The 22,663-nt window shown below is 42.9% G+C and overlaps 1 protein-coding gene across 1 annotated transcript in view; it reads right to left on the bottom strand.

Moving 5' to 3' along the window:
* Positions 1-22,663, bottom strand: part of LOC134346865 (contactin-associated protein-like 5) — a 1,591,243-nt gene that overhangs the window by 964,431 nt on the left and 604,149 nt on the right. The gene's annotated exons all lie outside the window — the stretch shown is intronic.

Here is a 22,663-nt window from a genome sequence, read left to right as displayed (position 1 = left end):
TATTAATTTGTTAATGTACATCACTTTAACTGTTACAGTATGTGTGCGGGTTACAGGTCCTGTGCACCTTGGTCGAGAGGAACATTGTTTCGCTTGAATGTGTACCGTAGAATGACAAAAAGAAACGAACTTGAACTTGAACTTGAAACGATGCTTTATTGATGAAGGAGAAAGCCAGAGGGGAGGTGAGGGACCTGATAACAGGTGTACATAATCATGAGAGGTATAGAGATCTACATATCTATTACCAGAGGATTGTGTTTGGAATGAGAGGGAGAACATTGAAAAATATCCCAGGCAAAGAGAACGATGGGTGTCTGGAATATGCTGCCAGGGGTGGTGGTGAACACAGATACGATAGAAACATTTGAGAGACTCTTAGACAGGCACAAGAATGTGCAGAGAATGGAAGGAAGTGGGCAATGTGCAGGCAGAAGGGATTAGAAGACATTAACCTAATTGGTTCAGCACAATATCACGGGCTGAAGGGCCTGTACCTGTACTGTACTGCTGGTAACAAAACTATAAGGTACTTAGATAGGGTAAATGCAAGCAGGCTTTTTCACTTGAGGTTGGAGACTAGAGCTAAAGGTCATGGGTTAAGAGTGAAAGCTGAAATGTTAAAGGGAAACATGAAGGGGAACATTTTCATTCAAAGGGTGGTGAAAATTGGAACAAGCTGCCAGCTGAAGTGGTGGATGCAGGCTCAATTTCAACATTTGAGGGTAGTTTCAATAACTACGTGGATGTGATCTTAACAAGGACAACATAGAAATGATTATTCCTCTTGGGAGAATATAGAACTGGGGGTTCAAATAAGGGACTGGTAATGCAAAACAGGATGAACTGTGAGTCTTTGGAATTATCTTCCTCATGGGAAGATGGGAACAGAATCTTTGAATATTTGTAAGGCAGAGGTAGATAATCTATAAGCAAGATGGTGAAAGGATACTGTGGGGAATGCAGATTTGAAGTGATCACCAAATTAGCCATCATCAACACAAGAGATGCTGCAGATGCTGGGAGTCCAGGGCAACACAGACAAAATGCTCGAGGAACTCAGTGGGTCAAGCAGAATCTAGGAGAAGAATAAAGAGTCTACCTTTCGGGCTGGGTCCCCTCATTGAGACTGGAAAGGAAGAGGGAAAGAAGGTGGGGGAAAGGGATGTAGTACAAACTAGAAAGTGATAGGTGAAGCTAGGTGAGGGGGAAGGAACATGGATGGCAGGAGGAGAATGAAGTGTGAAGCTGGGAGGTACAGGTTAGCAAATGAGGCGAGAATCAGGGAGGCCTCCTCTTGCTGATCTATTTTTATGTTTATATTTTGAATTTCCCATATGCCTGCTGCCAAGTGTTTCTAGGCTGTAAACCTAATGGAGCAAAAAAGGGAGCTGCTGGAGGCAGTGACTTTGGGGGATAAAGGACAATCAGCATCTCAGATCTTTCCAGTCACAATGGACTTGGTTGAGATCTGCAAGGCCTGAAGGATTAACTATCAATTTCCCACCACAGATACTGCCTGGACCATGGTGTACCCCAGATGCTATTTTTTTTTTGCTTCAGATTCTAGCATCTGCCATCTCTTTTTGTCTCCAGAAAGGTCATAGGTTTGGGAGAGGATTTTGAAACAAACTCGATGGGTTGTGACAGTGTGAGTTTCCTCCGGGTGCTCCAGTTTCCTCCCACATTCCAAAAACATAGAGGTTAGGGTTAGTAAGTTGTGGGCATGCTATGTTGGTGCTGGAGGCATGGCAACACTTGTGGGCTGCCCCCAGCACATCACGGACTGTGCTGGTCATTAATACAAACAATGCTTTTCACTTTATGTTTAGATATACATGTGACAAATAAAGCTAATCTACTTTTTCTTCTTGTTTGTTATACTACAATATTACAGTGGTGCTAGAAAGTTTGTGAACCCTTTAGAATTTTCTCTATTTCTGAATAAATATCACCTAAAATGTGATCAGATCTTCATGCAAGTCCTAAAACTAGATAAAGAAAACCCAATTAAATAAATAACACAAAACATTATGCTTGCTCATTTGTTTATTGTGAAAAATGATTCAATATTATATGTATTTATCAGAAAAAGTATGTGAACCTCTAGGATTATCAGTTCATTTAAAGGGGAAATTAGAGTCAGGTGTTTCAATCAATGGGATGACAAGACAATCAGGTGTGGGTGTGGGAGACCCTGCCCTATTTAAAGAACATAAACCTGGGTGTTCACTTTAAAGTCTAATCTTCACCACACAGATTTTTGGAAGTGTTCCATGCCTCGATTAAAGGAGTTTTCTGAGGAAAAATGTTGTTGATGCTCACCAAGCCAGAAAAGGATATAAAACCATTAAAACCTTTTCTAAAGAGTTTGGGCTCCACCAATCCACAGTTAGGCAGATGGTGTACAAGTGGAGGAAATTCAACACTGTTGTTATGCTCCCCAGGAATGGTTGACCAACAAACATCACTCCAAGAGCAAGGCGTGTAATATCCCAGGAGGTCACAAAGAACCCCAGGGTAACACCTAGGGAGCTACAGGCCTCTCTTGCATTGGCTCATATCAGTGTTCACTAGTCTACCACCTGGCAAGCACTGAACAACAATGGTGTACATGACAGGGTTTCAAGGAGAAAGCCACTACTCTCCAAGGAATACATTGCTGCCTGTCTAAAGTTTGCTAAGGACCATGTGGGTAAGCCAGAAAGCTATTGGAAGAATGTTTGGTGGATGGATGAGTCCAAAACAGAATGTTTTGGCTTAAACGAGAAGCAGAATGTTTGGTTAAAAGCAAACACTACATTCCAGCATAAGATCCTCGTCCCATCTGTGAAACATGGTGGTGGCCGTGTCATGGTTTGGGTCTGCTTTGCTGCCTTGGGACCAGGATGGCTTGCCATCATTGATGGAGCTGTGAATTCTGAATTGTACCAGAAAATTCTGCAGGAAAATGTTAGGGTATCTCCCCATGAACTGATGCTCAAGAAAAAGTGAGTCATACAGCAAGACAATGACCCTAAACGTACAAGTCAGTCTACCAAAGAATGGTTAAAGCAGAAGAAATTTCATGTTTTGGAATGGCCGAGTCAAAGTCCTGACCTTAATCCCATAGAAATGTTGTGGGAGGACCTGAAGCAAGCAGTTCATGCAAGGAAGCCCACCAACATCCCAGAGTTGAAGCAGTTTTGTAAGGAGAAATGGCCTAAAATTCATCCAAGTCGATGTACTTGACTGATCAACAGTCACTGGAAACGTTTTGTTGAAGTTATTGGTGAACAAAGGGATCACACCATGACTGAAAGCAAAGGTGCACATACTTTTGCCAATAAATACATGTAATATTTCTCAATATATAAATAAGCAAATATAAGTTTTTGTATTATTTATTTAGCTGGTTTCTCATTATCTGGTTTTAGGACTTACATGAATATCTGATCAAATTTTAGGTCATATTTATGCAGAAATAGAGAAAATTCTAAAGGTTCACTAACTTGCTAGCACCACCGTAGCTGCCAAAGGCCACAACAAAAATATGTTGTTGGAGACTGTGTAAATGTCTGGGGAAAATGATGGAAAGGTAATTAAATAGATAACGGTGAAAAGAACTTGCAGGGTTGTGGAAAAGGAACCAGGGTGTGGGATAATTGGACACCTCTTTGAAAGAAGGAGCTCAGTCACAAGGGACCTGTTTAAGCTCAGGAGCACCCTACCAGTTTATCAGAAACTCCAGGGGAATGCTAGTACATAAAAGGAAACGTAGAGGGTGGTGCAAGTGTGGACCAAATCCGAACAGGTGTGGAATTAGTGGAGGTGGACTCGATTGCTACAGTTAACAATAGTTTGGATAGCCACATGGATTGGAGGGTTATGATCAGCTATGGTACAGATTGATGAAACTAGCCAGAATAACAACTTGGCATAGACTAGATGGGCCAAAGGGCTATTTTCTGTGCTTAGTGCTGTGTGACTCAATATGAAAATCAAGTTATGCTTTCAAATTATTTTCCTTACACAGAAAAATTGTTTAAAATCTAAATGCAAACAACAGGAATTCTGCAGATGCTGGAAATTCAAGCAACACACATCAAAGTTGCTGGTGAACGCAGCAGGCCAGGCAGCATCTATAGGAAGAGGCGCAGTCGACATTTCAGGCCGAGGACGAAGGGTCTCGGCCTGAAACGTCGACTGCGCCTCTTCCTATAGATGCTGCCTGGCCTGCTGCGTTCACCAGCAACTTTGATGTGTGTTGCTTAAAATCTAAATGAAATGTTTTTCCTTCAAACGATCGAAGTTCAGTTACAATATACCACCAAGAATGACTTTATTTTCAGGACGACAAGGTTGACATTTTGTGGACTTTAATGTGATATGAATATCTGGAGCATGTAACCAGCAATGATGGGCAGATGATCAATAAATAATCGTTTGAGCTCTGTTGGGTTTCAGATGCAGTTGATTTTAGATGTGATAGAACAGCAGCCTGATGTCACTTATCCTCTGACATCCTGTCAATTCTTGCTGGGGTGCGACAGAAATTAATGCAAGACGATAAAACAAGTGGGAGCAATGAGAGGTTTGCTGTACTTCTGAGACTGGGCTTCACCAGTGGGGAGAGACTAGATGCAAGAAACCAGTTGTGGTGTTTCCTTTGAGAAGGGAAACAATTGGTACCGTAGCTCTGTCTCACTCAATGTAGCCTGCAATTACTGTTTGGAAGACTAGTGGAGTAGCAATTCTTTCTCAGTCAGAATATCATAGCAACTACACATTGCTGTCAATTTCACGATCAGAATCGGGCCTACTACCACTGACATATGTCATGAAATTTGTTGTTTTGGGACAGCAGTACAGTGCAATACATAAAAAAGTACTACATGTTACAAAAAAATTTATAAAACAGTAATAAATAGTGCAAAATGCAGTAAAATAGCGTGGTAGTGATTATGGGCTCATAGACTACTCAGAAGTTGTCTTCTGTTCTGGTCACTTCATTATAAGAAGGATGTAAAAGCTTTAGAGAGGGTGCAGAAGAGATTTACCAGGACTAGAGAGTATGTTTTATAAGGATAGGTTGAGCAAGGTAGGGCTTTTTCCTTTGGAATGAAAGAGGATGAGAAGTGACTTGATACAGGCGTACATGGTGATAAGAGGCATAGATTGAATTGACAGCCAGAGACTTTTTCCCAGGATGGAAATGGTTAATACTAAGGTCACTATTGTGAGGTGATTGGACAAAAAGTATTTTAAAACTGGGAGTGGTGGATGTGTAGAACACCCTACCAGTTTTGGCAATGGGGCAGATACTTTAGGGACATTTAGGAAACTCTTAGATAGACACATGGATGACAGAAAACTGGAGGTGTCTATAGAAGGAAAAGGTTAGATTGATCTTCGCATAATCAAGAGAAGATCTGCAGATGCAGGAAATCCAAGCAACACACACAAAATGCTGGAGGAACTCAGTAGGCCATGGAAGAAAGGAAAGGAGGAGGAGCACCAGAGAGAGGTGATGGGCAGGTAAGGAGATAAAGTGAGAGAGGGGAAACGGGACAGGGAATGGAGAAAGAGAGGGATGAGGGCATTACCGGAAGTTTGAGAAATCAATGATCATGCATGCCAACATCGATTTCTCAAACTTCCAGAAATGCCCCCATCCCTCTGCTTCATCATTCTTCCTTTCCATTTTTCTGCTCTCTCCTTATCTCCTTACCCTCATTACCCCCTTCCCTTTTTCTTTCTCCATAGCCTTCTGTCCTCTCCTATTACATACCCCCTTCTTCAGCCCTGTATCTCTTCTACCAATCAAATTTCCAGCTCTTTATCTCACCCCTCCCCCTCCTGGTTTCCCCTATCATGTTGTGTTTCTCTCTCTCCAACCCCACCACCACCACCATTTAAATCTACTCCCATCTTGGTTTTTCTCCTGCTAAAGAGTTCCATCCAAAAGTCAACTGTACTCTTTCCCACAGATGCTGCCTAGCCTGCTGAGTTCTCCAGCATTTTGTGTGTAGATTGATCTTAGAGTAGGTTATAAGGTTAGCACAACATGTGGGCTGAAGAGCCTGTTCTGTGCTGTAGTATTTTATGTCCTATAAATCTGATGGTGAGGGGGGGAAAGAAGCTGTTCCTAAAGCATTGAGTGTGGGTCCTCAAGCTCCTCTACCTCCACCTCAAGAATAGCAATGAGAAGAAGGCATATTCCGCATGGGAAGAGCCCGAAATGATGAAAGCCGCATTCTTGAGGACTGACTTTTGAAGATGTGGGGAGGACAGTGCCAAGTGCCAATGATGGAGCTAACTTTGTCTACAACCCTCTGCAGCTACTTTTGATCCTGTGCATTGAAGCCTCTAAACCATGTTTGCATGCTTTTATGCATTGAGATGCTGCCACATGATTGGCTGATTATATATTTGCAATAATGGGCAGTTAGGTGTACCTAATAAATTGGCCACTGAGTGTATATCACATAGCTTCACTCCACCATCACTGGTCCACATGATTGATTTGTTGGTAATGTTACATTATTGAAATAAGTCAGCAACATGCAAACACTCTAAATTGGTGACAGAAGTATAAAACACTCCTGAGATTTCCTTGAGAACCATAATAAAGTGATTCATTAGGCTAAAATCCAAATTAACTTGAGCCTCATTGGGCAAGCAGTGACATTTCATTTTGATCTGCGCTGATCTGAAATCGAATCTAAATTAAAACCAAACATATCCGCAGGATTTCAGTTTATTATTACTGATTGTTGTGTACATATATTATAATCAAGACCAGCAGTGTGTGGTAAACTTGACAGAACAGATTTTCTTTTTTTAGCATTTAGATTTAAAGCATTGCATTGAACACGTCAGAGTGGACAATAAGACCATAAGAAAAAGGAGCAGAATTAGGCCATTCAGCCCATCAAGTCTTTTCTACCATTCCATCATGGCTGATTTATTTTCTTTTTCAACTTCATCCTCCAGCATTTTCTCATAACCTTTGACATTCTTACTAATCAAAAACCTACCAACTTCCACTTTAAGTATGCCCAGTGACTTGGCCTCGACAGTCATCTCTGGCAATGAATTCCACAGATTCACTACCTTCTGGCTAAAGAGATTCCTCCACATCTCTGTTCTAAAGGGACATCCTTCTATTCTGAGGCTATGCCCTCTGGTCTTAGACTCCCCCTGTTTTCCATCTAAATGTTGGGCAGCAAGATGAAAGCATCATAAAACTTCAAACAGTACAGCATAGGGCAGACCCTTCAGCACACTATGGTGTGTCAATTTAATTAAGCTACAGACACCCTCTGCCTGCACGTGGTCTACATCTCTCCATCCTCTGCATATTCATTTGCTTACCTAAGAATCTCTTAAATGGCTTTAATGGATCCACCTCTACCTCCACCCCAGGCAACGTATTCCAGGCACCCACCATTTTCTTTGTGTAAAAAAAAATTGCTCTGTACATGTCCTTTGAACTTTCCCTCTTAAATGCATGCTTTCCAGTATTAAGCACTAGCTGTGAAGAGGCAGCAGGGTAGTATAGCAGTTTGTGTAATGCGACCTGTGTTCAATTCCGTCACTGTCTGTAAGGAGTTTATATGTGATCAAAACAAGTGATCCTGTAGATGTGAACCTGCATCCACTACTTCCACTGGCTGCTCGGAAGTATTCTCATTTGAAGTAATGCAGTTAGCAAGTCAGTCAATTTGTGTTCAACAATCTCCCACAGATGGCAAAGTGATAAGAACTGACTGAATAAAAACAGAATGCAAAAGATATGAATGCAAAATGCCAGAATTTATAAACACGAGAGATCCTGTTGATGCTGGAAATCCAAAGCAATGCTCACGAAATGCTGGAGGAACTCAGGAGGTCAGGCGTCATCTACGGAAATCAACAAAGAGTCGATGTTTGTGTCAAGGTCTTCCTTCAGGACTGGTAAGGAAGGGGAAAGAAGCCAGAATGAGAAGGTGTGGGGAGGGGAAGGAGTACAAGCTGGAAGGTGATCGTTCTAGAGGCTGTGCGGATGGGGGAGGGGGAATGAAATAAGAAGCTGGGAGGGAATAAGTGGAAAACGCAGACGGCTGGAGAAGAAGGAATCTGATAGGAGAGGAGAATAAATTTGTGGGAGAAAGGGAAGGAGGAAGGACAGTGGGTGGGGGGGGGGAGTGCTGAATGGCAAGTGAGAAAAGGTAAGAGACCAGAGTGAGGAAATAAAGAAGAGGGAAAGGGGAGCAGAAAAAAAAATTTCTGGAGGTTTTCCTTGTGACTGTGTGGGTTTCCTCTAGATGCTCCAGTTTCCTCACACATTCCAAAGACATATGGGTTAACAGGTTAATTGGTCACAAAGGTGTAATTGAGTCATACAGGCTCATTGGACCTGTTACCATGCTGTATCTCTACTCCATGCATGCCTCTCATAATCTTGTAAATTCTTTAAAGTCCCTTCTCATCCTCCACTACTCCAGGAAATCCACCCTAGTTTGTTCAACCTGGTAGAAATTTTGCATCATGTAAGCCATTTGGTCCATCACATCTATGTGTATGGAAGAAGCTCTCCAAATGGACTCCATTTCTCAGCTCAGTTTGCAATCTGAATTGTCAGTAAAATTCATTGCTCAATCAAATAACGGCTATAAGTAGAGTGACCACTTTATCAGGTACAGGAGTAAAACCTAGTGGGATCTTCTGCTGCTGTAGCCCAACTACTTCAAGGTTCAGTGTGTTGTGCATTCAGAGATGCTCTTCTGCACAACACTGTTGTAACATTTCTTTATTTGAGTTGGTGTCACCTTCCTGTCAGCTTGAACCAGTCTGGCCATTCTCCTCTGACCTCTCTCATTAACAAGGCATTTTCATCCAAAGAACTGCAGCTCACTGGATGGCTTTTTGTTTTTCACACCATTCTCTGTAAACTCTAGAGAATGTTGTGCATGAAAATTCCCAGAGATCATCAGTTTCTGAGAGACTCCAACCATCCCGACTTGCAGCAACAATCATTTCACGCTCAAAGCCACTTAATCACATTTCTTTCCCATTCTAGTGCAACCCACCCAAAAAGCTGGAGGTCAGGTAGCTTCTATGGAAATGAATAAACAGTCGTTGTTTCAGGCTGAGACTGTTCTTCAGGACTCAAATTAACAAATGTTCCTCATGGCTAAGATTGGCCAATTCAGGAAACATTCTCATCATTCTCCTCCAGAATCAGAATCACATTTAATATTATTGACATATGTCATGAAATTTGTTGTTTTACAGCAGCAGTATGCAACAACAAAAGCTATAAACTACAATAAGAAGTAGATACTGCATATACCAAAAAATAAATTAAATAAATAATGCAAAAAGGCGGGGGGAAGAAGTGAGGTAGTGTTCATGGGTTCATTGTCCATACATACAGAGATCTGATGGTGGAGGGGAATAATCTGTTCCTGAAACGTTGAGTGTGTGTCTTTAGGCTCCTGTACGTCCTCCCTGATGGCTGCAATGAGAAGAGGGCATGTCCTGGGTGATCAGAGTACTTACACATGGATGCCACCTTTTTGAGGCATTGTCTTCTGAAGCTATCCTCCATGCTGAGGAGGCTGGTGCCCATGATGGAGCTGGCTGAGTTTACATCTTTCTGCAGCACCATGCCCAGTCATAACATATCCTCAATGCAATGAATCACAGCTGATTTCAAATGTGCAGCATTTAAACAGATTGAATTACAAGTGTCCATTGCCTACTCTGATAAAAAGGCAATGTTGCACGCTAAGTTAAATTTCAATTGCTTTAGAATAACAGTTTTGTTCTATTTCCAGCAAGTATTTTAGGAAATCTCATTTCAAAAGACCAAATAGGATTTGGTTGAGAAATCTCTGAGTGGAGATTTTCAAGCCTACAAAAGGAGACAAAATAAAATTGGTTCAAGAAATGTGATCACTCCATTCTAGGCCATTGTGATCTGATTTAGTGAAGTAGATCATACTAGATGTCATCAAACATTCCCTTTTCTCATTGATGCACCATAGAAAGCATCCTATCCAGATGCATCATGACTTGGTCTGGCATCTGCGCTGCTCATGACGACGAGAAACCTCAGAGAGTTGCGTACATTGCTCTTTGAATCATGGAAACCAGCCTCTCCTCTATAGACTCTGTCTGTACCTCCTTTTGCCTCAGTAAAACAGCCTTGTGTAAGATAGCACCAGAAAGTAGTGACTCTTAGCGTGCAGCTCCAAAGGAAATCATCAAATATTCATTTTTAGGACTACTGCAGATGAAATAATGTAATTTATGTTTTTCTTAATGCATTCTGCTGTACTGCTGTTGCAAAATAGCATATTTCACAATACAGGCCATTGATATTAAACTGATTCTGACTCAGATTCAGCATAATCAAAGACCACTCTCACCCTGCACATTTTCTTTTTACCCCCTTTCCATCAGACAGATACAAAGGCCTGAAGACATGCTCCACCAGGCTGAAGGACAACATCTATCCCATTTTTTTAAGATTATTGTATTGACCTCATATATAATGTATATTGTATCGGAGGATCAATTAGAGCTTAGGAGGATTAATGGCACCTAACAGCAACTCCTTTCCTTGCATCTTCGGAAACAGCTCTATTTCCATCTTTAATATTTCTATCTTTCCCTTTCAGGGTTCTTTTCAAGACCCTGACCTGGAGTTTCACGTTGACTATGGTTCTTTGTGGGAATGGGACCCACTCTCGGGGTTTCAGGAGTGACCATTGTTCAGCATGCCAAGGGCTCAGCCTAAGAGCTCAACTCACTTTCAGAGGGCCGAGATCTCGTGGCTCCAGGGATGGGAGGATCGGAGGTTGGTGCCCGGGCAGATTGGTGTGTCGTGGGAGATGGAAGATCTAAGGCTGAGTGCCCAGAGACCCAAGATCTTTGGGTACAGAGCTCAGAAAAAGGGACACAATGGACTTTTAACATCGTAAACCAGAGAGTTGTTTGTTATGTCTCCCCTCTCACTGTGAAATGGAGACATCTGTTTCTCCCTTATAAAGATGAGAGAGAGAGAGGGAGAGCCTGTGGTATGTCGAATACCGGGTGAACAATGTAGTCTTTGGAGTACTGCAAGTCTGTGTCTTTGCTGTTGCTTTGCTGCATGCTTGAGTGCTCGGTGATGGGTGCCGATGCTTTTTTTTGCTGGTGGGGGGAGGGGGATCATTGCTCACTGCCGCTTATGCACAGGAGGGAGGGGAGCTTGGGGGACTTTGGGGTTCTAATATTTATCTGTCTTTCATTCTTTGGGGCCACTCCTCTGTTTTCATAGATGGTTACGAAGAAAAAGCATTTCAGGATGTATACTGTGTACATTTCTCTGATATTAAATGTACCTTTGAAACCTTGAAATGGATTCTTGTCCTCAAATATACTGTACATGGTTATGACCTTGCTCCTTATTGTAAGCCTGTACTTTCTCTGTAATTGTATTCTGTTATTGTTTTCCCTGGTACTACCTCAATACACCGTGCAATGAATCGATTTGTATGAATGCTGTGTAAGACAAGTTTTTCAGTGTACCTCAGTACATGTGACAATAATAAAGCAATTTACCAAAATGCTGGAGGATCTCAGTGGGTCAAGCAGCATGTGTGAGAAGAAAGGGACTGCTGACATTTCATTTTAAAACCGTGTTCCATTCCTCCCTCAGATACTTGACCCACTGAGATTCTCCAGCAGATTATTTTTTGCTCCAGATTTCAGCATCTGTTGTCTCTTGTGTCTCCATGCTACCAAACATTCCTGGGTATAATCATAACTAATGCAGAACTGGACGAGTACATGTAACAGTAATAACCGTTACCAGTCAGGTGACATGCCTAAATGTTTATCACCTAGCAGCTTTGACATCTGCCGTCACGATGAGCTTTGAGAGTCTGGTCATTATAACCATCAACTCCAACCTCCAAGACAAGCTTGGCCAACTTCAATTTGCCTTCCACTGAAACTAGTCACTGGCAGACACCATCTCCTTGGCACTTCACTCATCTCGAGAGCATCTGGATAACAAAGACACCTTATGTCAGACTATTATTTATTGAGTACAGCTTCCCTTCAAGGCCATAATTCCAAAAAATATTTATCTTCAAATTCCTAGACTAAGACCTCTGCACCTCCCTTTGAAATTGAATAATTTAAAGAGGGAAACAAAGATTAGCTTTATTTGTAACATACATTGAACCATTGAAACATGCAGTGAAATGCTTAATGTTATGACAACAACCATGATGTACTGGGGGCAGCCTTCAAGTACTAGCATACTTGTTGTGCTTACATAGTATGCTCACAACTTACTAACGCATGCATCTTCGGAATATGAAAGGAAACTAGATCACTTGAAAGAAACACAAACACACACAGTCATGGGGAGAACATACAAACTACTTACAGTAGTGGTACAAATTAAACCCCAAATGCTGACGCTGTAAAGCGTAACACTTGCCCTTATACCACTGTGCTGCCCCATATGTCACTTACTTCCTGACCAAAAACTTAAATCAGATGGGCTGGTGCATCTGTTGAGATGTGCCGAGGGTCATTGGTAACATGCCGAATTCCATTTACCTTCTGAGGAAGCAGAGCCATTGATGTGCTTTCTTGGCTGTAACCTCCACCTGGCTGGACTAAGAAAAGTTGTTGGTGATGCTTACACCTAGAGAGCAGACACAGAAGCTCGAGGAATCAATGTTCATACCATCAGGTTGGAGACTACCCAGAAATATAAGGTGCTCCAACCTGAGTGTGGCCTCATCACGATAGTAGAGGAGGCCATAGGTAGACATATTGGAATGGAAATAGGAAGTGGAATTAAAATAAGTGGCCACTGTGAGATCCTGCTTCTTCTGGCGGATGGAGTGTAACTGCTCAGCGAAGTGGCCCCCCAATCTTCCACGGCCTTCTGCCCTCTGCTATTAGATTTCCCCTTTTCCAACCCTGTATTCTTTCACCAATCAACTTTCCAGTTCTTTACTTCACCCCTTCCCCCCTCCCAACTTCACCTATCACCTTGTGTTTCTCCCTCTCCTCTGCCTACCATTTAAATCTACTCCTCATATCTTTGTTTCTCCAGTCTTGCCGAAGGGTCTTGGCCCAAAAAGTCAACTGTACTCTTTTCCTTAGATGATGCCTGGTCTTCTGAGTTCCTCCAGCATTTTGTGTGGTTGCTTGGATTTTTTCTCTTGTTTGTGTTTACACTTAGGGACTTGATCTTTACACTTAGCGATGTCACTAGAACTAGAAGCACATCCTGCTAACTTGATACTTCTGTTGCCATTTAAAGAGATGACCTGACTGGATAGTATCAAAGCATTTGCAGGGTGCTCAAGCACCTTTCAATGTTCACAGGATGGGTATAACTATGAGTGAGTTCTATCCCCAGCCTGTAGCTGCTGAGATACAGATTCCAAAGATACCCCATTGGTTCCTGATCCAGCACCTTCTAGGAGTGTCATTTTCATGGTGGGTCAGCAGTATGGTACTGATGCAAAAGTGTACTATAAGGTAAAAGCCTTGGAATATAGTCCTTTCCATAACATATTGGAAAAAGCCATTTGGCTCATCAAGTCTATGCCAACCCACAAAGCAATTTCTTCCCCTACCAATCTAGGGTGGTGTGGTGGAGATATGTCTCTACCAAAGGAAATATAAGGTGCTCCTTCCTTATACTGTACTATCCTACAAGGGAAAGTTGTAGCACCTGTTTAGCCCCCAATCAGGTTCATGTGAAGGCTTGGGACCAGATGGTACATATCACAAGTCGTGGTTATGCAACCACTGACGCCAGGCGGACAATTGATAATGGCCAGGGTCACCCATCTTGTAAAGACACTGCCCAGAAGAAAGCAAAGGCAAACCACTTCTGCAGAAAAAATTGCCAATGACAACCGTGACGATAATTGCCCACATCATAAGGCAGAGCTCATAACAAACGAATAAAACAATCTTCCCTGCAGCCTATTACAGAACACTGAACGAGACAGCACAGGCAAAAGAAAATCTGCAGATGCTGGAAATCTGAGTAATGCACACAAAATGCTGGTCAGGCAGCATCTAGGAATGGAGCACAGTCGACATTTCAGGCTGAAACCCTTCGGCAGAACTGGAGGAAAAAGCTGAGGAGTGGATTTAAAAGGTGGTGGGAGGGGAGAGAGAAACACAAGGTGATAAGTGAAACTTCTGATAATTCCCCCACCCTCACTTCACCATTTCCCATCCCCTTTTCCCTCTTTCACCTTATCTCCTTGTCTTCCTCTGGTGCACCTCACCCCTTTGTTTTCTTCCAGGGCTTTCTGTCTCTATCAGCAATCAACTTCCTAGCTCTTTACTTCATCCCTCCCCTCCAGGTTTCACCTATCACCTGGTGGTTAGTAGGTGATTGTAAGTTGTCCTGGTGATTAGACTGGGGTGAAATCAGTGGGTTGCAGCATACATGGTTCAGAGGGCCGAAAGGGTCTGTTCCACACTGTAAAACATAGCAGGAGAAATTTACTGAGAGACCAACGGGCCTTTGAGATGTGGAAGAAAACTGGAGCACATAAAGGAAACTATGTAATCAGAATAAGGTTATCACTGACATAAGTCATGAATGTTTTTGCTTTGCAGCAGCAGTACAATGCAAGACTAAATTACAAAAAAAATACGGAAGTGGAATAATGATAAACAGCGCTGAGGTCAGGTTTGAACCCAGTTCTCTTGTGCTGTCAGGTATCAGCTCAACTAACTGTACCGCTGCACCCCCTCATCTGGTATATTGGCTGTATGTGATAAACGACTTACCATACACAGATCAAATACAGATCACACATTGCATTGAGCTAGAATAAGATAAAATAATAGCAGAATGCAGAATAAGTACAGTTGCCTCAGAGACAGTGCAATGCAGTTAAGCAACAAGATGCAAGATCAAGGGCTTCTTTGTAGCGTAGTGGTTAGTGCAACACCATTACAGGTCCTCATGCAAAAAATTGCTCCTCATCTCTGTTATAAATGGACCTTCCTCTAATTTAAGGCTGTGCCCTCTGGTCCTAAACTCACCCACTATAGGAAACATCCTCTTCACGTCCACTCTATCAAGGCCTTTCAATATCTGATAGGTTTCAATGAGGTTCTCCCTTACTCTTCTAAATTCCAGTGAGTACAGGCCCAGAGCCATCAACTGTTCCTCATACTTTAGCCCTTTCATTCCTGGAATCATTCTTGTGAGCACCCTCTCCAATGCCAACACATTCTCTTAAGGGCCCCAAAACGGAGCACAATACTCCAATTGCAGCCTGAGCAATGCCTTATAAAGTCTTAGCATTACATCATTGCAAGACTCATGGTAAGGATATCACCACCTGAATTTTGATCTTAGAAACCTGCCTAGCATGCCATAGAGTCATGAGGTCATAGACAGATACAGCTTGGAAATAGACCTTGAAAATGTGTGTGTGGGTTGTAGGTTCAGTTCAGAGTAGCGGTGAATGAAGTTCAGAGTAGCGATTAGATTAACACAAATTAGCACAGATATTGGGGAGTTTCGGTAAAGTATCAGCTATTACAGTTCAGGGCGTTTCAGAGTTTGGAGTTAATCTGTAAGGAGTTTGTACCTGCTGTCCATGAATACATGGGCTTCCTCCAGGAGCTCCAATTTCCTCCCGTACTACTAAGGCATACCGATGAGTAGGTTAATCGGTCATTGTAAGTTGAATTGCGATTAAGGGAGGGTTAAGTCAGTGGGATGATGGGTGATGCAGTCTGATAGGCTGGAAGGGTCTGTTCCACTCCACAAATCAAAATAAATAATTAAATGCTCCTGCTCGAGGCAAACTGAAAGGGGCCAATATACTTGTGGGCAGGTTTGCTAAAGCTGTCAGGAAGGACTTAAACTAATTTGACATGGGTGGTGTAGAGGGAGGGTTTCAGATTTCTGTGTCATGGGGCTCTCTTCTGGGGAAGGTTTGACTTGTACAAAAGGGATGATAACCAGAGTGATAGTGCTGAAGATGGGGCACTGTCCCATTTGTGCAAGTCAAACCTTCCCCAGAAGAGAGCCCAATGACACAAAAATCTGAAACCCTCCCTCTACGTCAGATCCTCAGCCACTCGTTCACCTGTGCTGTCATCCCATTCCTGCCCTGACTAGCAACGCAGGAGCAATCCAAGAATTACTACCTTGGAGGCCCAGTTCTTCAGCCTCTTCCCTAACTGACTATTCTCACTGCACAGGACTTTTTCCTCCTCTCTACGTAAGTCATTTGTGCCAATGTGTATCATGACCTCTGGCCACTCACTCTTCCTCTACATAATATTCTGCAGCCACTCTGAAATATCCTTGTCCCTAACGGCCCATCTGAGGTGGCACCCCATCTTGCCGTATTTTCGGGGCCACAGGATCTTCTGTAAGTTCCCTGACTGTTATGTCTCCGATCGCTCTTCCTTGCTGAGCCTCAGTGCCAGCTGCAGTGCCACTGGCTTGACTTCTGCTGCTGTGCCCTGATGGGTCATCCCCTCCAGCAGTATCCAAAGGGGTATACTTGTGGCTGAGGCGAATGGCCACAGGGGACTCTGCACTGACTGCTTTCTCCCCTTGCTTCTCCTGGTGGTCAGCCAAACACTATCCGTGGCCGCTCTCTGGTTGTGAGCACCTCAGTAAAAGCATTCTCTATGTGATTTTCAGCCTGCTGGGTGGTCCTGAGTACATCCAGCTCCAGCTCCAGCTCCTTGACCCTGTCAGTCTGGACCTGATGTTTTATGTAGTTCCTGCAGATGTAGTCATTAGGGAGACTGGTAGGTACCCTGAAATCCCATGTCATATAGGAGGAGCATTCTATTGCCTTAACTACTATTCTGCTTACAAGTTAGACCTTCGGCTCTGACTTCCTAAACTTAAATTCTACGACCAACTAAATGACTCCAAAAGACTCAGCACCTCTAGCCTCTAAAGGTTCTCGCTGAAACCTGTCCAGCCAAAGTCTGACCACTTTAACCCTGGCCCTCTCCAACAAAGGCCATTCCCACAATGGCTGCTCTGCTTACATTTCTTTCTATAGCTCAAATAAGATTCAATCCCGATGGGACTTGCAGTTTTCAAATGGCTCCCACCCTGAAAAATGGTGTTCTCTTCCGCACTACTTCAAACAATATATGGATTTATGTATCTGCTTATTTATTTGTTTATTTATTTATTTATGTTTGTATTTCCACGGCTTGGCTTCTTTTGCATTTTTGGTTGGAAGTCTTTTTGTGTAGGTTTTCATTCATTCTCTTGTATTTCTTTGATCGAATGTGAATACCTACAAGAAAATGAATGTCAGGGTCGAATATAATGACATATATGTACCTTGATAATAAATTTACTTTGAACTCGGAACTTTAAATGTCTGTTGCAGCAATGATCAGTTCCTTGACAGAGAGGCTTAATCATAAATCGTCATTGAATCTTTTGCGAACTTGCCAGGACAACTGTTGGCTCAGTCAGTGTATCATAACCAGGCTTTCTGAAGGAGCAGCTTGGTACAGGATGAATCTGAGGGAAAGACACTTGCTAGAACAGTAACTGCTTGTGACAAAAAAAGACTCCGAAAAGATAAAGGAGAAAGGAATTGCATTTTTATACACTATAAATCTTATTAACTAAAGAAAGGTTTTGATATGAGGTGAAATATGCATTCTCCTTTCACCTTTCCATAATTATGCAATACAAAGTTATAGGGACTCTGGTAAACGAAGAGTGAGAAATCTGCAAGGGAACTGTCTGACAATGATAGGCACTTCGGTTCACAAAGGCTGAAGGTATTGCAACATCTCTGCATCCCCAGACAAATATCAGGGTATAAAATGGTGCCTCCTAAGCGTGAATTTAATTGTTACTATACCTGCCTATGATGCATGATATTCAGTGCTTAAAGGCACAAATTCAGTAGAATATAGAGGAAGAGGAGTAGGTGTAAATGAAATTTGTAAGACCAAGGGGTTAATATTTGTCATGAATGTCTAAGTAGGCCAAGCCCCTTTTCATTAAAAGTGAAGTAACTTTAAGTTCAAAACTCAAAGCTCAAAATACATTTATAATGGTTGTATATATCGTATAGGTCAAAAGCTTTAAGTTCCTCGGGGTCAATATCACAAATGACCCGACTTGGTCCAACCAAGCAGAGTTCACTGCCAAGAAAGCCCACCAGCGCCTTTACTTCCTGAGAAAGCTAAAGAAATTTGGCATGTCCCCTAAAACCCTCACTAATTTTTATAGATGCATTGTAGAAAGCATTCTTCAAGGGTGCAAATCAACCTAGTATGGAAGTTGTCCTGTCCAAGACCGGAAGAAGCTGCAAAAGATCGTGAACACAGCCCAGCACATCACACAAACCAATCTTCCGTCCTTGGACTCACTTTACGCTGCACGCTGTTGGAGCAGTACTGCCAGGATAATCAAGGACACGACCCACCCAGCCAACACACTTTTCGTCCCTCTTCCCTCTGGGAGAAGGCTCGGGAGCTTGAAGACCTCCTATGGCCAGATTTGGGAACAGCTTCTTTCCAACTGTGATAAGACTGCTGAACGGATCCTAACCCGGATCTGGGCCGTACCCTCCAAATATCCAGACCTGCCTCTCGGTTTTTTTGCACTACCTTACTTTCCGTTTTCTATTTCCTATTTATGATTTATAATTTAAATTTTTAATATTTACTATCGATTTGTATTCCAGGGAGTGTGAAGTGCAGAATCAAGTATCGCTGTGATGATTGTACGTTCTAGTATCAATTGTTTGGTGACAATGAAGTATAAAGTAAAGTAAAGGTACAACCTTGAGATCTATCTCCTTACATGCAGCCACTAAGCAAAGAAACACAGTAGAATCCATGAAAATCTCTGTACAACAAAGGCTGTCAAGTGTGCAAAAAAAAAACAAATTGTGGAAAAAATAAACAAAAACACAGAGAACATGAACCACAGAGTTCCTGAAAGTCAGTCCACATCACTGCAGCCGGGTCAGCGTTGCTGCTGTCCAGGGCCCCAATGGCTGCAGGCCCCAGTCACAGAGCCAGGTCAGCGTTGCTGCCATTCCAGGGCCCTGATAGCTGCAGGACACAACCACGGAGACAGTTCAGCGCTGAGGCGGGTAATGCCTCTCAGAGTCGTGAGCTGAACACCAGTTTGTCCTTCACCCTCAGCATCAATTCCTTAATCTTTTTAATATGGCTCAGTGCTTGAATCAGCTAAACATTTGTTCATTTTCCAATCTTAGGCCTGGGCCCCTCCACTTAACATTGTGTATTGGTTTGATATAAGGAAGATATACCTGAGGGTGTTAAGTTTTATCAAATATAAAGCAGCCATTAGTATTCTGATTCAATAAAAGTATGGTAAAAATGATGAAATTTTATTAATTCAGACAAACCCAATAGGTCAGGCAGCATCAATGGACAGTCAATGTTTTGGGTTGAGAGCCTTCATCTGAATTGAATGATTGAGGGGAAGTCGGAAATAGGCATTGAAAGGTGAGGTGAGGTGAAGGGATGGGGTGGAATCAGGATCAGAATCAGTTTTAATATCAGGATATTTGACACTTTGAGGCGCAGTGTACATAATTATAATAACCATAAATTACAATTAGTGTACATACGGTATATATAATTAATATAAATTAGTGCAAAAAGAAAGGAGAAAATATAATGAGATAGTGTTCATGGGCTTATTTTCCATTCAGGAATCTGGTGGTGGAGGGGAAGAAGCTGTTCCTGAAATGCTGAGTATGTGCTTTGAGGCATACCCCTCCTTAATGGTAGCAATGAGATGAGGGTAGGGCTGGGTGAAAGGGCACTTACTGATGGATGCAGGTGATGGTTGATAGACAAATGGGGGAGAAGAGAGTGAGAAGGTGGGAAGAGATAGTTGGAAGTGACAAAGGGCTAAAGATGATGGAATCTGATAGAAGAGGAGAGTAGACAATGCAGTAATGTGAGGGCAGTGGGAGGGGCAGAGAGGACCAGTGAAAGGTGTATGTGTGTGAGTGAGTGAGAGAGAGAGAGAGAGAGAGAGAGAGAGAGAGAGAGAGAGAGAGAGAGAGAATGAGAAAGGGATGGGGAAGGGAAAGAGAAAAATGGGAGCTAGATAGATCAGAGGGAGAGAGAAAAACGACAGAGACGGAGCAGTTACCGGAGATTAGAGAATTCAACGTTGATGCCATCAGATTGTAGGCTACCCAGGCAGAATATAAGGTGCAGCAATTAATACAGGGTACTCTGCTAGAGATACTGGATAAATACATTGTTCTGAATGACTCTGGTATTTTCACTTTCAATGTCAATAATTTTTAAGCTTCTGAATTCAGAAGCACTTAAAATAATCTAAAATTAACTAAATTATGAATGAATTAAAATTTAAAGTTCCAAGTTCCTCGGACTGAACACCACCAATAGCCTATCCTGGTCCAAACATGCCCAAAAAGCTCGCCTGTGCCTCTGCTTCCTCAGAAAGCTAAAGGAATTTGGCACATCAACTTTGACCCAAACCAGTTGTTATCCATGTTGCCTAGAAAGCATCCTATCTGGAAGCATCATGGCTTGGCACGGTAACTGCTCTGCTGTAGATTTGTATCCTATTTCTGCTCAGCTGAGGGAGGCCTACAGGCAATTAAGTGCAGACATGGAGGCTATGTAAGAGTCTGATTTCTCTGACCAATAGTCATGTTTCCAGACCTGTTGCCTTCACCTGAGAGCAACGCTTTGAAAAGTTGTGGCAATTCTTCAGTGTTGTTTTACACTTGGGAGTCTGGAAGTCTATATGAGTTGACTACATTGAGATTCAAAGCTGAGGGATGACTGGAATTATGTTGAAGGCTGATGTTGCAGAGCAAAGAGCCTGTCCAAGGTGGGCAGTGGATGGGGTGTCTCTGGGGATGTGTCAGGCAAGGGCTTTACCTGACTTATGGAAACTGGCTCCGAGAGTCATAGAACACCACAGCACAGAGGATCATCACTACTTCTCTGAGGATCGTCACCTTTTTGTGCTGGAGAGGCTTCTGAGTCTCCGAGATCCTGAGAAGGTCAACCTGGCAGGAAGGTCAAGGGTGAGGTTCTAGACAAGGCGTGATTCAGCCAGGAACTCAGTGGCGGAAGATAATGACACGTAACAATGGCAGTGAAGGCAGAGAAAGGCTGCAGCGGGGCAGGGTCCCCAGTCGTCCTGCACCCTGACCCTGAGTTGCCAAGGATCACATGGAGGCTGCCCATGCAGCAGCCTCATCACTTTATACAAACCACACATAGGCATTGTCCACTAGGGAGATCCATCCCAACACCCACCTCAGCACAGAACCAGATTCTTCAGCCCATCCAGTCAGTGCCAAACTGTTATTCTGCCTAGTCCCATCAGCCAGAGCCCTCCCACCGATGCACCTATCCAAACAGAAATCTTAAACGTTGAAATTGAACCCAAAGCACTACTTCCAGTAGCTTCGGGCCAACTGATCAATACTGACAAAAATGCACCTTCCAAGCTATTTGCCAGTACTTAGCCCATAACCTTCTAAGACTTCACAATCCATATACCTATCCAAATGACTTATATACGTTTCTGGTAAGATGGTGGCATGCTTGGATGCAGCGGGCTCTCTGGGTCCAAACAAAGATGCAATTGCTTGTCCTTTATGTCTTTTTCATGGTCACAAGACACTGCTGGTTATCTAGAACATCAAGTACTACACGTCTATCTAACTAGTGAGTTGGAGGGCGGTGGACTCTACTTGTTGAGTACCATTTTGCAGCCTTCTGCAGCTACCCAGGGAAGAAGGCGAACATGGTGTTTTATCCAATGAAAAATGCAGATGATTGTCTTGGACATTTTTGTTGTGATTGCAAGACTCTGTTGGACATTGGTAATATAGAATACTGTGAGTCTGATTCACTAGTTTATTTGCAAGGTTGATGGTGAAAGGAGCTTCGTAGCCTCAGTTGTAGTGTGGACCATTCATGCCTTGGAGTGCTGCAGCCATTGGCAAAGGCAACGGAGGAGCGAGCTGTGTGCTGCTGGATTTCACACTGAGCTGGGGGCTGGCCCCTCCCGTTGGTGCTGCCCCCCAGTGTTTGCTCAGTGCAAGACAAGCTGGATCGCATTTGTCTGCAGCTGTACTACAAGGTATGAGGAACTGCTGTGGGCTATTCTTGCAGAAACGAGGCTCCATGCACCATCAATCCATAGGCCGCGGCACTCAGGGACTTGGGCTGTGTTGTTGTTGTTGTTAAGTGCCATCGAGTTGTCAACTCATGGTAACCCCATGGATAGTCTAATTGTCCATAGGGGTGTTGTGGCAAGACACAGAAGCAGATTGCCAGGCCTGCCTTCTGCGCAGATACTACTGCTGCCCAGGATGGGACCTGGCTGGACTCAGGACCATCCGCCTCGAAGTCCAGTGCTGATGCAACTACACCACCGGCTGGCCTGGGCTATATTATTATTTTAAATTTTATTTCGTTTTTCTGCTGTCATATTTATACGTGCTATATTTGCTGTGTGCTGTGTGTGACTGTTGGTACCGTGTTTTGCACCTTGGCCCCAGAAGAACAATGTTTCATTTGGCTGTATTCAAGTGTATGGTTGAATGACAATTAAACTTGAACTTGAAATTGAAATATACATTGTTATTGTATATGTCTCAACCAC

Source organism: Mobula hypostoma, chromosome 5 (assembly GCF_963921235.1).
Source record: "Mobula hypostoma chromosome 5, sMobHyp1.1, whole genome shotgun sequence".
NCBI classification, from domain to species: domain Eukaryota; kingdom Metazoa; phylum Chordata; class Chondrichthyes; order Myliobatiformes; family Myliobatidae; genus Mobula; species Mobula hypostoma.
This window is presented reverse-complemented; position numbering and strand designations above follow the sequence as displayed.